Source organism: Arachis stenosperma, chromosome 1 (assembly GCF_014773155.1).
Source record: "Arachis stenosperma cultivar V10309 chromosome 1, arast.V10309.gnm1.PFL2, whole genome shotgun sequence".
NCBI classification, from domain to species: domain Eukaryota; kingdom Viridiplantae; phylum Streptophyta; class Magnoliopsida; order Fabales; family Fabaceae; genus Arachis; species Arachis stenosperma.
The window spans coordinates 106063841-106080612 of NC_080377.1; the positions used below are offsets into that span (position 1 = coordinate 106063841).

General features: G+C 40.1%; 1 non-coding gene across 1 annotated transcript; it reads left to right on the plus strand.

Moving 5' to 3' along the window:
• Positions 1-16292: 16292 nt before the first annotated feature.
• Positions 16293-16400, plus strand: LOC130956952 (small nucleolar RNA R71). The gene has a single exon (XR_009077236.1). It is a non-coding gene; the product is annotated as a small nucleolar RNA R71 (small nucleolar RNA).
• The last annotated feature ends 372 nt before the right edge of the window (positions 16401-16772 follow it).

The window sequence follows — 16772 nt, forward strand, 5'->3', positions numbered from 1 at the left end:
TACATGCTTTTGAAACCTTGAAAGCTAACCTTACCTCTGCCTCCATTATAGCTCCCCCTGACTAGGATCTACCATTTGAATTAATGTGTGATGCTAGTGATTTTGCTATAGGAGCTGTTTTAGGACAGAGGCATGGTAAGCTTGTATATGTCATTTACTATGCCAGTCATGTGTTAAATGATGCCCAAAAGAATTACACAACTACAGAAAAGGAATTATTAGCTGTTGTGTATGCTGTTGATAAGTTTAGGTCCTATCTACTTGGTTCTAAGGTTATTATTTATACTGATCATGCTGCTTTAAAGTACCTTCTAACCAAACAGGATTCTAAACCAAGATTAATCAGATGGGTGTTACTCCTTCAGGAGTTTGATATTGAGATAAAAGACAGGAAAGGGTCAGAAAATCAAGTAGCTGACCATCTTTCCAGAATTGAGCTTGAAGCAGGAGAACAACCACCCACAGTTGTGACTGAGACGTTTCCAGATGAATAATTGTTCCTCATTCAGCAGGCACCATGGTTTGCAGACATTGCAAATTACAAAGCCATGAATTTTATCCCAAGGGAGTACAGTAGGCAACAAGTGAAGAAGCTATTGACTGATGCAAAGTACTACATTTGGGAAGAACCATACCTTTTTAAAAGGTGCTCATATGGAATAATCCGGAGATGTGTCCCAGATGAGGAAAAGCAGCAGATTCTTTGGCACTGTCATGGGTCTGATTATGGAGGCCACTTTGGTGGTGAGAGGACAGCTACAAAAGTCTTTCAGAGCGGGTTTTACTGGCTGACTCTCTTCAGGGACTCAAGAGCATTTGTAAAGCACTATGGCGGATGTGAAAAAGCTGCAAATCTCCCTGCCAACCATGAAATGCCACAGCAGGGACTTCTTGAGGTTGAGTTGTTTGATGTGTGGGTATTGATTTCATGGGACCTTTTCCACCCTCACATTCAAACAACTATATCCTAGTGGCAGTGGACTATGTGTCCAAATGGGTGGAAGCTGTGGCTTTGCCCACCAATGATGCCAAGGTGGTCATGAGCTTTCTTCAGAGGTATATCTTTAGCCGGTTTGGCGTCACAAGGACACTCATTAGTGATGGAGGAAGTCACTTCTGTAATAGACAGCTAGACTCTCTTCTGCATAGATATGGAGTCCGTCATAAAGTGGCAACCCCCTATCACCCTCAGACAAGTGGATAGGTTGAAGTTTCCAACAGGGAGCTTAAGAGGATTCTGGAGAAGACCGTCAGTGTTTCAAGAAAGAACTAGTCTAGGAAGCTTGATGATGCTCTCTGGGCATACCGGACAGCATACAAGACTCTAATTGGCATGTCCCCATATCAGTTAGTCTATGGCAAAGCCTGTCACTTGCCAGTTGAGCTGGAGCACAAGGCTTATTGGGCAATTAGGTATCTGAATCTTGATTCAGAAGCTGCAATAATTAAGTGGATGCTTCATTTGAATGAGCTTGATGAATTCAGATATTCAGCCTATGAGAATGCCAAGCTCTATAAGGAGAGAACCAAGCTACTGCATGAAAAGAAGATTGCCATCAGAGTCTTTGAGCCAGGACAAAGAGTGCTTCTGTATAATTCAAGGCTCAAATTCTTTCCCGGGAAGCTGAAATCCCGGTGGTCAGGACCGTTTGTCGTTACCAGAGCCTCACCATATGGTCATGTGGAAATACAGGAAGAAAATTCTGACAGGAAATTTACCGTGAATGGCCAGAGGTTGAAGCACTATCTTGGAGGCGAGATTGACCGCCAGAGGTCCACTCATCTACTGAACTAGCAGAACTGACCGTCAAGCTAGTGACGTTAAAGAAGCGCTTGTCGGGAGGCAACCCGATAATTTCGTATCCTTCACTATTTTTCGTAGTAGTTTTTCTTAGTTATTTTATTTTTATTGAGTTCTTACTAATTTTCTGATCATGCAACTATGTTCTCCCAGGAATCGAACACCTTAAAAAAAAAAGCCACGCGACGCGACCGCATCAGCGACGCGTCCGCGTCGCAAAGATGGGGGAGAAAATAAAAACGAACAGAGAGTCACGTTGGAGCGTGGCTGGAGGCGTGCCAGTGGCACAAATCGCCCCACGTGACCGCATCGCCGACGCGTCCGCATCATGTGGGAATATTAGCCTCCCACGCAACCGCGTGACCCACGCGGCCGCGTGCCCTGATTTTCGACGAAAAAAGGGTGCGCAACCAAATATTGTGCTGGAGTGGTGATGGCTTGGTGCTAGATGCATAATCCCTATCACTCGAACGCATCGCTGACACGTCCGCGTCATTCCCTTACGAAGCCACTCACGCAATCGCATGCCCCAAGCGATTGCGTCACCCCAAATTTGGCAAATATTTAATTTCAAACAGAGAGTTATGCAGGCGCGAGGCTGCACTCACACCCGAAGCATAACATGGGTCACGCGACCGCGTGACCGACGCGACCGCGTCAACTAACTAAAACGCAATCACGCGAACGCGTGCCCCACGCGTTCGCGTCGCTTGCGCCACACTAGTTCGCCGCCCAGTTTTCTTTCTCTCTCTCTCTCCCAATCCTAATTCTCTCTTATTCTTTTATCCTTTTATTTTTCTCTCCTCATAATATTTGTCTCTTCTATTTTCAGTTCTTATTTGCTTGAGGACAAGCAAACCTTTAAGTTTGGTGTTGTTGGACGCTGCGCTTATTGGTTTTCTGGTACAAAAGGGAGGCGAATCATCTTCACTGAGGGCCACAACCTGAAGAATAAAATGACCACTAGGATAAATAAGGTGGTTGAGTTCCTTTCATATTTTTTTCCTCCATTCTTTTTCTATGTTAGGTTCCGGTTTTCTGCTATTTTGTTTTGTTTGTTGCATGATCCTTTATTAGTTAGAATCCTAGGACTAGTTTAGTTTCCTTTTTTTTATGCTAAAAAGATGTTTCATATACCACTCATTGAACTTGAATCCAAAAAGAAAAAGAAAAAGAAGTGATGTATTGCATGAGAAATTGAGTTTAATTCTAAGAACAGTCTTATTTACTTAAATGTGGTGGTATTTTCTGTAATTTTTGAATGCATGATATAAACAGTGCATATTTGAATTTGAATCAAGAGATGTTGATGTATAAGGAACAGGAATTTAGAGAATTATTATGACTTCTCTGAAATAAACAAAAATTTAATCCTTGAAGCAAAAGAAACAGCAAAAGAATTCGAATCATTATATAAATAAATAAATAATAATAAAAGCAAGGTCCAAGGCTCTGAGCATTAATGACTAAGAAGGTCAGACATGATTAAAAAAGCTCAAAGAGTTGTTTCCCTAGTCATATGCTTGTGGTGTGACTGTGTCAAGTAATCATTGAGACAGAACACTTAGAGTCGAGACCAAGTGCGTTTAACAGAGTATGCCAATGGCTTTGAGCACCACTGTCTGGGAGTAACTGAAAGAAATATCAGAACTCAAAGGGAGTTCCCCAGTTAAGTGCTTGTGGTGTTTTTGTGTCAGGTAACTCTTGAGACAACATTTAAAGTCACGGCTAGGCTCAAGGTGCAAAGCACCAAAGAAAAATAAATTAAAGTAAATGTTGCTGTGTTTAAGGATTAAACTGAAATGTAAAGATCAGATAATTCATAATATCATCCGGATTCTAATTCTGAATGACAATAACATTCTTGATTCAAAGGAGAGTGAGATGCCAAACCTATTCAGGATTACAGTTATAAACCCCACTATAAAAAGAGACATGAGCTTAATCGAACTCTCATTCTCATGCAAATTCACATCATAAGCTTATATTAGTCTTGGTTGCTTGAGGACAAGCAATAGTTTAAGTTTGGTGTTGTGATGCGTGAGCATCTTGTCTATCTTTTCCTAGTGAATTTGCATCTAATTTGTTGAGTTTAATTAAGAATTAATTATATTTTAGCCACTATGGATGCTATTTTGAGTTTTGTGCAATTTTATTCATTTTAGGTATCATTCGGATGGATTAGATGAAGTTTCTGCAGAGAAAAAAAAGAAGAAACCAAAGGGATGACCAGCGAAGACCGACGCGGACGCATGGCTCACGTGACCGCGCGGAATGGAGAAATCACAATGTCGCGATCGCGTGCCTGACACGAATGTGTGGACTGGAATATGCACAAATGACGCGAACGCATGGACGACGCGGACGCGTCACATGTGCGATCTGCAATAATATAGAAAACGCTGGTTACGATTTATAGGCTGTTTTTGACCCAGTTTTCAGCCCAGAAAACACAGATTAGAAGCTGCAGAAAGGACAAATCAAGTGGTCCCCACCCATCAACTGAAGATCTGTTAATTAATTCGAATTTAAATTTAAATCTTATCTTTTAGGAAAAGATATTATTTTTAATTTTTGATTTTAAACCTATTAGGATTAGTAATAAATAGAAACTCTGTACATTTAGACAGGGAGCAGATTGTTACCAGAACCCTTATTTTTCTTCTCTGAACCATGAGCAACTATTCTTCATTGTTAAGGTTAGGAGCTCTGTCTATTTGTATGGATTTATTCCTTTGATCTTTCTAATTTAATTCATGTCTTGATTTATATTTCAATAATTGTTTTCGATCTTTACTTTATGAATATGGGTGGAACGGAAGTATGACCCATGTTCTAATTGAGTTCTTGTAAAATGTGGAAAAGCTCTTTACTTGAACAACAACTTGAAAACATATTATAGTGAATTTCTAATTGTTTGTATTTAACGGGATACGTGACATATAATCCCTTTATTTTTGGATAATTAGAATTCTTTTGGCATATAAACTAGAAATTGATCATTACCCTCTAATTGGAATTAATTGACCAAGGAATTGGCAATTAATAAATTTTAGAGGAGACTAGGAAGGTCTAAGGAATTAGGGCCTAGTCACATATAGTTTGCCATGAAATTATATCTTGCATGATTAAATTAGTTAGTGATAAAAATAAAGCTGGAAAATAGATAACTCTGAAACCTTAACTGCTTTCTCAACATTTTATTCCCAACTCATTTATTTGTCTATCCTTTTGATATTCTAAGTTCGAACTTAAACCTTTTGAACATCTCAAAACCAAATTTTGCTTGCCTAACTAAACCAATCAATCAATCATTGTTGCTTGATCCATCAATCCTCGTGGGATCAACCCTTACTCACGTAAGGTATTACTTGTTACGACCCGGTGCACTTACCGGTTAGTAAGTGTGGGTTATAAAATTTTGCACCACTTGTCTTCATCAATGAAGATGTCTCCTTCTATGACAATTCCAGCTGAATTGCATAGGTGACAAATGAGGAGAGGAAGAGCCAACCTTGCTTTGGTGGAGGGCTTTTCAACTATCTTGTACAATTCTTGAGGTATCACCTCATGTACTTCCACCTCACACCCAATCATGATGCAATGAATCATGGTAGCTCTGTTAATGGTCACTTCTGACTGATTGGTAGTAAGAATGATAGAGCGTTGGATGAATTCCAACCATCCTCTAGCTACAAGCTTGAGGTCAAGACTTCTTAGTTTAATAGGCTTGCCTTGGGAATCCCTTCTTCACTGTGCTTCTTCCACACAGATGTCTGAGAGTACTTGATCCAATATTTGATCAAAGTTGACTCTTCTAGTATAAGGATGTGGATCTCCTTGCATCAGAGGCAAGTTGAACGCCAACCTCACACTTTTCGGGCTGAAATATAAGATTCTCCCTCAGACCATAGTGCTCCAATTCTTTGGATTTGAGTTCACACTAATGTCATGGTTTTTCATGACCCATGCATTAGCCTAGAACTCTTGCACCATTAAGATCCCAACCTCTTGGATTAGATTGGTTAGGACTTCCCAACCTCTTCTCCGGATCTCTTTTCGGTTTTTCGGATACTCATTCTTCTTGAGCCTGTAAGGGACCTCATGGATCACCTTCTTCCCTGCCACTACTTCATAGAAGTGGTCTTGGTGGGCTTTGGTGTTGAATCTTTCCATCTCCCAAGATTCGGAGGTGGTGGCTGGTAGCAAAAATCCCCACACTTTCCTACTGTTGTACCAGCAAGTGCACTAGGTCGTCCAAGTAATACCTGAGCGAGTCAGGGTCAATCCCACGAGGATTATGGTTTGAAGTAAGCTATAGTTATCTTGCAGGTCTTAGTCGGCAGATCAGATGGTTTGCAGGATTACAAAATTCAGGATTATTTTAACAGGATGTTAATACTTTAAGGATATAGTTGAGGGTTGGAGTTGCCTTGTCTTTCTGAATTAGTTCTGGTATCACTATCTTCTTTGCTTGTGAATGATGTCTTCTATGGCAGGCTGTACGTGATCAATGCCATGGACCGTGGTCATTGATCTCCTCTGCTACAAATTGAACGCCATTGGCCATGGTCATCCAATCTAACGAAGGGTGAAGTGCTAGAAGTTCATTCTCCTGGCGATCCTACTCAAAACGCCACAGACAAGGTCGAATCTTCCAGATCAGAGAACGATGCTTCTTTGGATTCTAGCCTATACCACGGAGACCCTAATCTCCCCAAAAATCAGCTGAACTGGTGTCTCGAGAAGTTCCCAACGAAGTCGTGGATTAGTCGTCTTAGAGATGTATAAACATAGCTGTTGGCTCGTGCTTTTCAGTCATGTATTCACACGAACCCAAGTAGACGCGGGTGTTTGTCAGGCACGTTTGTCTTAGTGTGATGAACAAAGCTGATTGTTTGATCATCCTATTCACCACATTGAAGAGCGGATATACATCTTAGAAATAAATCAAACACAGATCGAGGAAGAAATAGTAATACTTTTATTAATTCATAGGACTCAGTAGGGCTCCTCCCCTCAACGTAGGAGGTTTAGAAACTCATACTGAAGTAAAATACAAATTAAAAACATGTATGGTATACGAAGATGGTGATTAAAGGTCTGAATATCATAAATTTAATCCCTTAAATACTAAACAGATGACTAGTAAGCGTAAAACAGACTATTTAGTGTTAAAATCCGCTTCTGGAGCCCATGTAGTGAGTATTTAGGCTGAGCTTTGATGAGATCCATGTGCTGAGGTCTTTTGGGCATGGAACGCCAGCTAGGGGGTCCTCATTGGGCGTTTGGACGCTAGTATCTGCTTTTAGGCGCTGGACGCTTGGAAGAGGGCGGGAAGTTGGTGTTGGACGCCAGTTTTGGGCCTTCAAATCCGAAGCAAAGTATAGACTATTATACATTGACGGAAAGCTCTGAAAGTCAGATTTCCATATCCGTTAAGAGCGCTCCATTTGGACTTCTGTAGCTCCAGAAAAGCTCTTCCGAGTTCAGGTAGATCAGATCCGGACAGCATCTGCAGTGCTTTCTCTATCTCTAAATCAGACTTCTGCTCCAACTCCTCAATTTCAGCCAGAAATTGCCTAAAAATGTACAAAAACACAAAAACTCATAGTAGAATCCAAAAATATGAATTTAACACTAAAACCTATAAAAACTCAATAAAATCTAAACAAAACATACTAAAAACTATATGAAAGTAATGTCAAAAAGCGTACAAAATATCTGCTCATCACAACACCAAACTTAAATTGTTGCTTGTCCCCAAGCAACTAAAAACACAGTAGGATAAAAAGTAAACTAAGATACAATAAATTGCTAAGTTTCCAATGAAGCTTAGTTACAATCAAATGAGCGGGACTTTGTAGCTTTTTACTTCTGAATAGTTTTGGCATCTCACAATCCATTGAAACTTAGAATGGTTGGCATCTTTAGGAGCTTAGAATCCATATGATATTATTGATTCTCCTAGTTAAGTTCTTTTTTATTCTTGATTACAGCTTTTAGAGTCTTGGCCGTGACCCTAAGCACTTTGTTTTCCAGTATTACCACCGGATACATAAATGCCACAGACACTTTAACTAGGTGAACCTTTTCAGATTGTCACTCAGCTTTGCTAGATTCCCCAGATAGAGGTGTCCAGAGTTCTTAAGCACACTCTTTTTGCTTTGGACCATGACTTTAACCGCTCAGTCTCAAGCTTTTCACTTGATACCTTCACGCCACAAGCACATGGTTAGGGACAGCTTGGTTGAGCCACTTAGGCTAGGATTTTATTCCTTTTCGCCCTCCTAACCACTGATGCTCAAAGCCTTCGGCCCTTTTTACCCATGCCTTTTGATTTAAAGGGTTATTTGCTTTTTCAATCTGTCCTCCTTTTCCTGCATTTTTGGGCAATAATGGATTTTCTGTTTTTTATTTTTTTTTCTTTTCGCCATTTTTTTCTTTCTTTTTTGCATGCGTATAATTTTTTTTCTTTTGCAACATGCTTTTTCTTTTTACTACTTTTTCTTGCTTCAGGAATCAATTTTTAGGACTTTTAGATTATTAATAATATTTTTCCTTTTTCCTTATTCTTTCAAGATCCAACATTCTAAACTTTCAACTTCAAATATGCACTGTTTATTCATTAATTCAGAAAAGAAAAGCAATGCCACCACACCAAAATAATTGAACTACTCTTATTTTAAACTTGAAATTCATGTATCTCTCAATTTTTTTTCAATAAAAATTTTCTTTTAAGCAAGGTGAGAGATATATTGAATATTTTACATCTTTCAGACATCAATGTAAATGATCATGCAATAAGAACATGAGAATAAATAAATAAACAGACAAAAAATAGAAAAATAATAGGAAAAGAGTAAAAGAGAATGAATCCACCTAAATGATGGTGGTTAGTGCTCCTCCTTGAGGATCCCATGTAGTTCTTGATCTCTTCAATGTCACTCCTTTGTTTTTGTTAAGGCTACTGCACAGGCTCATGTGCACGCTTTCTAGTTTGCTCCATCCTCTTCTTGTGGGGGCAAATGCCTTTCCCTTTTTCTTCCTTGAGATTTCACCAGTCTTTGGTGCCATACTTAGGAGTGGTAGAAGTCAAAAAGTAAAGCTTTTGTAACAACAAACAAAAGATTTTTGCTCGTCCTCAAGTAATTATGAATAATGGGGAAGAATAGGGTACAAGAAGGTGGGGTAGGTGGAGCTTCTGTGGGACCCATTGGTCCTGAGAAGTTAGGGAATCCAGATTCCCTACTTCTCTGCACTAGCGTTTGAATGCCCAAGGACTACTCCCTGGCTGGCGTTCAACGCCAGCAATGCTGCCCTTGAGGGGCGTTGAACGCCTAGCAGGGATACCCTGGCTAACATTCAACTTTAACACTCCATCTAGAGTGTTCTATTTTCACTGTTGTGAAATTCTGTCTCTGTTCTGACTGCTGCATATGATCATGACCCTAAAAGAAAAACAAAATAAAATACAAGGAAATAAATAATTAATTAAGGTTGGGTTGCCTCCCAACAAGCGCTTCTTTAATGTTATTAGCTTGACGGACAACTCCTTTCAATGAGGATGATAGTCATAGAGGAATAAATCCCTACTCCTTATTGGGAGCTTCCTTCCTATGCTCTCATGAAATAGCATAATACGCTCAAGAGACAAGATCTTATTCACTACCTAAGGCAGGGTTGGGCTTACAGCAGTATGCTGGTGTCCCTTTTTGTCACTTCCCTCTTCTATGGTGAATACCATGATGAGATAAGTAAATACGACCATCTTCCATGGTGAAAATCCTTCAGTAGGGATATTTTTATTTTTCCAGCCCCTAGGTATCTTCCTTTTGGGGCCTTCCTCATTTGTGGATAGTGTACATCCAACACCAAATTTACGTTTGGTCTTAGGAGGGATTGAATTGATTTCATCCAAGGGAGGAGGCTTGGATGTTGAATCTTCTATGCAAGTGCCTCCCTTGTTAGGGGGTAATGGAGGGTCAAGAACCTTGAACACCATCTAGTCCTCATGCAAGATAATCCTTGTTTCTTGTGCTTCCTGGATTCCTAGCTTCTCCATTACAGAGAGTGGCATGAGGGTTATACTTGACCCTAGGTCACATAGAGCCTTCTTAAAGGTCATGGTGCCTATGGTGCAAGGAATCAGGAAGTGTCCAGGATCTGGAAGCTTCTGAGGTAGCTTTTGCTGAACCAAAGCATGGAGTTCTTTGGAAAGTAATTGAGGTTCTTCCTCTAGAGGCTTCGTACCAAATAATTTGGCATTCAACTTCATAAGAGCTCCTAGGTACTAAGCAACTTGCTCTTCCCTAGTGTCCTCATCCTCATCCGAGGATGAGTAGTCATCAGAATGCATGCACTATAGAAGTGCATGCAAAGGAACCTCTGTGGTCTCTATGTGAGCCTTGGCTTCTGACAAACCACTATTTTATAATTTATCTTGTGCTCAATTGAATGATTTTATCAATTCGTCACCCACTTATTCATATGATTTTGCATGGTTTTACAATTCCTTCCTTATTATATGACATATGTGAAAACATGTTTCCTATGCTTTAGAAATATTAAATTTAATTATCCTTTATTACCATTCAATGCGGTGATCTGTGTGTTGAGTACTTTCAGGCTTTATAGGGCAGGAATGTGATATATGGAAACTTGTCTCTCAACAAATTTCCCTTTGGCAACTATACCGAGTTGTCGTCAAGTAAAAACTCACAATAGAGTGAAGTCGAATCCTGCATGGATTGATTGGTCAAGCAACTATAGTTGGAAGAGTATGCTAGTTGAGCTAAACAGAGTATAGTTGAGAGTTGCAGAAACTTAAATGGCAGGAAAGTAATTAGCAAAAAATAAAGTGCAGAATCTTAAATGGGAATTTGGAGAAATGAGCATGAAAATAAATGGCAAAAAGTAAAGAGAATGGGTAAGATCAGAAATGGGGAATTCATTGGGCTCAGGAGATGTTGTATTCTCCGGATCAAATTCATTTTCATCTCTTCCTCAATCAAAGCATCTATTGAACTCCTTGGAAATCTTAGGTGATTGGGTTCCAATTCCTTGGCAACTCAATCTCTCTAAGCTTGAACAATTGCCCAATTCCTTGATTTAATTACTCATGGGAAGAGATGAAGTGTGGTCACTGATTATACCACATGTATTTCCAAATCAAAGTGTTGGGAGGATTACATGTCACTATATCCGCCCAGACCCCAATTTGGTCCAACATGAGAAAGCATTTCTAGCATGATCTCCTCATCCCTTTTCCAAGGCTCAGAAGAGATCCAATTATGGAGAGTTTCTTTTCAAAGATAACTAACCAATTGAATTAAGATCAAAAGCTTTCTAGTAAATCAACAGAGAAGAAAGAAGAAGAAGAATGAAAACTATAATTGATCCATCAAATTACAACAGAGCTCCCTAATCCAATGAAAGGGGTTTAGTTGTTCATAGCTCTAGAAATGAAAAATGGCAGAAAAGAATACATGCTTCAAAATGCAGAAGAGTAAATTTACAGGGGTAGTTCTCCAAAGTTCCAAGCTTCTCTATAGTTCAAAACTACTCCTATATATACTACTCCTCTTGATCTTCTAGTGAGTTCTTCAAGTCTTGGATGTGGGCCTTAGATCTTGAGTTGAAGCAGTTACAATCTTTAGTGGGCTCAGCTTACAGAAAAGTGTGAGTTAGGCATGGGCGTTAGTGATGTTAATGTTAAGTGAAATTGTGGGTTCGAGAACATTAGTGGCAATCACCTTTTTCACTAACATTCCAACCCCATATAGTCCACGTTAACTTCAATGTTAGTGGCACTAACGTGACCACTAACGTTGCCTTATGAACCTTCACAAGCGTTATTGGGACTCACCTTTCCCAATAACATTGCCTTGTGCCCCGCTTTCCCTATGTTAGAGTTCACGTTAGTTCAACTACCGTGACTCTTAACGTGGGCATGCCTATCTTCGAGAGCGTTAGTGACACTTACCTTTGTCACTAACGCTTAAAACGCTCCTTCTATCCACGTTAGAGTTCATGTTAACTAGGTTAACGTGGTGGTGAATGCCATCTCCAATGTTAGTGACAAAGGTGAGTGTCACTAACGTTGGCTCATCAATCTTGGCTCCACGTTAACTTTCACGTTAGTGGTCTTAATGTGACCACTAACGTGGGCAATGCTAGCTTGATCCAACGTTAGTGACAAAGGTGAGTGTCACTAACGTTGGCATTGTTCCTCTCTTCCACGTTAGAGTTCACATTAACTAAGTTAACGTGACTCTTAACGTGGCTCATTGCCAATTTTTTTAGCGTTAGTGGTGTTCACGTTTACCTCTAACGCTGGAGCTCTCTTTATCTCCACGTTAACTACCACGTTAACCTAGTTAACATGGCAATTAACGTGGGCTTATGATGGCTTCGCAGGCGTTATTGGTAATCACTTTTCTCATTAACATTGCAAGCTCATTCCCATTCGACGTTAGTGGTCACGTTAACTAGATTAACGTGGCTACTAACGTGGTTCTTCCTTGCTTTCTTTGTCCTGAAATCAAGCAAATAAAGTGCATCAAAGCTCTAGCTCAAGTCATGAGATTATGCATTATCAATTTGTCATGCAATCCTTGCAAAATCCTCATGAAATCATGTAAAATTCATAAAAGTTGTTTGAATCAAGGTGTAAGTGTATTTTTATCCAAAACTTTCCTTATTCACTAAGAAACTACATGAAACTACCCTCAAATAGTAAAGAAAAGGTCAGTGAAACTAGCCTAGATGCCTTGGCATCACAACACCTAACTTAAAGCTTGCTTGTCCCTAAGCAAATACTAAAACATAAGAAGGATGAATGAAAGAAACAAGATGATTGATATAAAAGTAAAATTCCTAGTTTATGGGGTTTCATGCATAGCAACTTAGGTTCATTCCTTTACAGGGTTTCAAGCCTTTATCATGCCCTTGATCACTCTCTTGATTGCATCCTTTGAGACTTCCTAGTTGCTGATCCTTCCTTCTTTTTCAAGGTTTATTGCATTCCTTTTTAAGCTAGGTGCTCTGTAAGAGGGCGACTATTTATGATAAGCTTTCAGCAAACACTCCCGAACCAGTTGGTTCAAGGTGCTAGGTGTTAAGACACCCCTAAGGACTTACTCACTCAAGTCTCTTTCCCCTATACATACACACCACAGGCACATGGTTTGTTATTTTTTCTTCTTTCTTGAGACCTTGGTGTCCAGCATCTCTTTGGGTTACTAAGTTTTCTGTAGCAAAGGTCACTCTTGATAGTGGACTTTCAGCTGATAATCCCGGATTAGTTAATCCAAGTTACCAAGTGATAAGGCACTCCTAAGAGCTTATTCATCCGAGCATATCCCTTGCATATGAACACCATAGACACATGCCTCAATCTTCAAACCCTTGGTGCCTAGCATTGTTCCTTGTTATTTTTCCTTCCTTTCTAACTTTTATTGCTCTTTCTCTTTTCTTATTGGGACTTATTATTTCGTTAGTCTCATAGGATGTGTTTCAAGCATAGGATCTAGGATAGATAGTTGCCTTCTTTCCTTGTTGGTAAACCAACTTAGCTAATTAATCACCCTACCACAATAATTCAGGACTTACTTCACAAATTAACTCCACTCTTGTTCTTTTCATAACTTCTTCTTTTTGATTAACTTAAAGGACAGGCATACAAGTAAGGAAGGTGGAAATGCAGAAAGGACATTAGACTAGCACACTTGGATGTGAATAAAGAGGAACAAGCAGAATATGAAGATTTTATTCAATCAATTTTCAATTAAAGTTATGCATTTCGAGACAGTTCGATACAACCTCATGATGTCTTCCTTGGTATTCTCATCCTAGCATTTGCATCCTTGATTAACCTCATGATTGAATTCCTGTAACACTATTGGAAGTTTCTTGTTCCCTAAGTACTTGGAAAAGAGTTAGCATGCATGTGTGCTTGTGAATTTCTGAACTTAATTCGGTGTGTGAACACCAAACTTAGTTCTTTGCTTAATTCAGCAAATTGAATACATGCAGAAACCTTGTGTGCTTTTTATTAAGAAACAATTATAAGCTAAAAAGACAACTATGCATTAGAGGTTAGACCTCTGTCAAGTGAGTTCTCTGGTTGCTAGAGCAATGCTTTATCACTGAAGGGTTGCAATGCACTCTTCAGCTAGAGTTTTTAGTGGAACACCAAACTTAGAGTCCTATATTCACCCTTGAATTATTTTGTTGTGTGACACCAAACTTTGCTCCTCACACTACAAAGAATTCAACTTGAAGTTTTTATTGAGAAACTTATGAAAAGAGAATTACCTCAGGTTGGGTTGCCTCCCAACAAAGCGCTTTTTTTAGCATCGCTAGCTCGACGATTGGTCCTTGTCAGGGTGGTTGGTAGTGCTTCAAATCTTTCCCCCTTGCAGTGAATCTGTTTCCATTGGCTTTATTAAGAAGTTTCACATGTTCTAAGGATAAGATTTATTGATGGTATACACTGGTGGCAGCTGGGATGGAATAGTGGGGAGGTGAGGTGGTATAGATGGAAAGTATGTAGAGACCACTTCATCTCCTGGAGAGAAATCTTCTGTAGGGATTTTCTTGTTTTTCCATCCCCTTGGGACCTTTTTTCTTATGTCCCTTGATGTCAACTTGTTCCTTGTGGTTTCCTCTTTGAAAATGGTTTTGTTGCCTATCTCATATGACTCTGGTGGGTCTGGTTCCTTTTGGATTTCACTTGGCTATTGCTCCTTCTGATCGCATTGGTTGTTAACCATAGGAGTTATGAGGTGTGGTGCTTGTGCTCCCTTGTTTGGCTCTTTCATCAGCTCTTTTTTGTGCTCTTCCTCTGTCTTTTTGTTACCATGATTTGCTTCTTGTGAGGGTTTGAATACATTGAAGGTGAGCTGCTCATCATGTATTCTCGATACTAGCTCTCCTCGCTCCACATCTATAAGTGCTTGGGCTGTGGCTAAGAATGGCCTTCCCAGAATGATGGGATGACTGGGATTCTCTTCCATTTCCAGGATAACAAAGTCTATGGGAAGGAAGTAGTTCCCAACCTTCACTAACACGTTCTCAACCACTCCTATTGCCTGCTTTTGGGTTTTGTCAGCCAGTTTGATGATTACATCTGTGGGTGTTAGCTCATTGATTTGAAGCTTCTTCATGAGGGATAGAGGCATTAAGTTGATGCTTGCTCCCAGGTCACAGAGCCCTTTATCAAACATTGTCTCTCCTATAGCATAAGGAATGTGGAAACTCCCTGGGTCCTTCTTCTTTGTAGGTGGCCCTGTTTGGATAAAAGCACTGCACTCCCTGTTCATTTTTATGGTCTGTCCACCCTTCAATGAACTCTTTTTGGCCAGTAGCTCCTTTATATACTTGATGTGGGAGGGCATTTGCTGGAGGGCCTTAATGAATGGTATATTTACATCAAGAGATGCAAACATGTCGAGGAACCTTGAATACATTCTCCCTGCTACACCACCCTTAAGCCTTTGGGGAAAGGGTGCATATGGGTTCAGGATCTCCCCTTTCATTAGCTCTTTCTTGAGTATGGGTTGGGGTGCATGATTTTCCTTTGGACTGTCTTGAAGGTGTTCTGTTTGTATGTCTACTTCCTCCACAGTCCTCTCATCACTTGTGGTGATCATCTTACATTCTTCCCACCTGAACTTCCTTGTTTCTCCTATTGGATTCTTCTCTGTGTCGCTGGGAAATCAATCAGTGGGTTTGGAAATTTGTTGAGATAGATACCCTACTTGGGACTCCAGTCTCTTGATATTTTCCCTTGGTTTTTGATATTGCCTCGCACTTCTTCCTTAAACACCTTATTGTCTTGGACTTCTCTACATATGTCTTCAAGTAGAGTCTCAATCTTTGAAAGTCTATCCTCGGTTAGTGATGGTGGATTGAGATTAGGTGGTTGAGAACGATGGTTAGGTGAGTGTTGATAGGATCTCTATGAGGTATGTTGGTGAGTTGCATTTTTGTTGGAATTATAGTTGTGGCGTCTCTGGTCTTGGCCTTGGTCTTGTTGATTCCCCCATCCAAAGTTAGGGTGATTTCTCCATCCAGAGTTGTAAGTTTTGTAGTATAGATCATGGATTTGTCTAGGTGAGTTTCCAACATAGTTGGCTTGTTCCCAGTCACCTTCTTCTCCTATATTCACTCCTTCTTGAGCTGGTGATGAAGTGATGACTGCTGCAACTTGGTTTTCCTCCACCTTCTTGGTAAGATCTGCTAGCTGCTTGGTGATCATCTTATTTTGAGCTAGCATTGCATCCATGTGGTTCAGCTCCATTACTCCTCGAGTGTTGCTTTTTTCAGAGGCATAGAAGTAGTCATTCTCAGCTACCGTCTCAATGACATCTATGGCTTCTTTAATGGTTTTCTTCTTGTTTAGAGAACCTCCTGAGGAATGGTCTACAGCCTTCTTTGATTCATAAGAGAGACCTTCATAGAAAATGTGAAGTTGAACCCATTCATTAAACATGTCTAGTGGGCATTTTCTTGTTACGTCATTGAACCTCTCCCATGCCTCATAGAGAGTCTCACCATCTTCTTGCTTGAAAGTTTGCACCTCAGCTATCAGCCTGTTAATTCTTTGAGGAGGGTAGAATCTTGCCAAAAACTTGTTCACCACTTCTTCACAATTTGTTAAGCTCTCCTTTGGGAAGGATCCAAGCCACTTGGATGCTTTGTCCCTGAGTGAAAAAGGGAATAAAAGCAGCCTATAGACATCCGGGTGGACTCCATTGGACATCACAGTGTCACATATTCTCAGGAAGGTGGTTAGATGTTGATTGGGGTCTTCTTGAGTACTTCCTCCAAATTAGCAGTTGTTCTGAACAAGGGTGATGAGCTGGGGTTTTAATTCAAAGTTGTTGGCATGTATGGTGGGCTTTTGGATGCTACTTCCACAGTTTCCTGGATTTGGACTGACGTAAGAGCTTAGAACTCTCCTCTC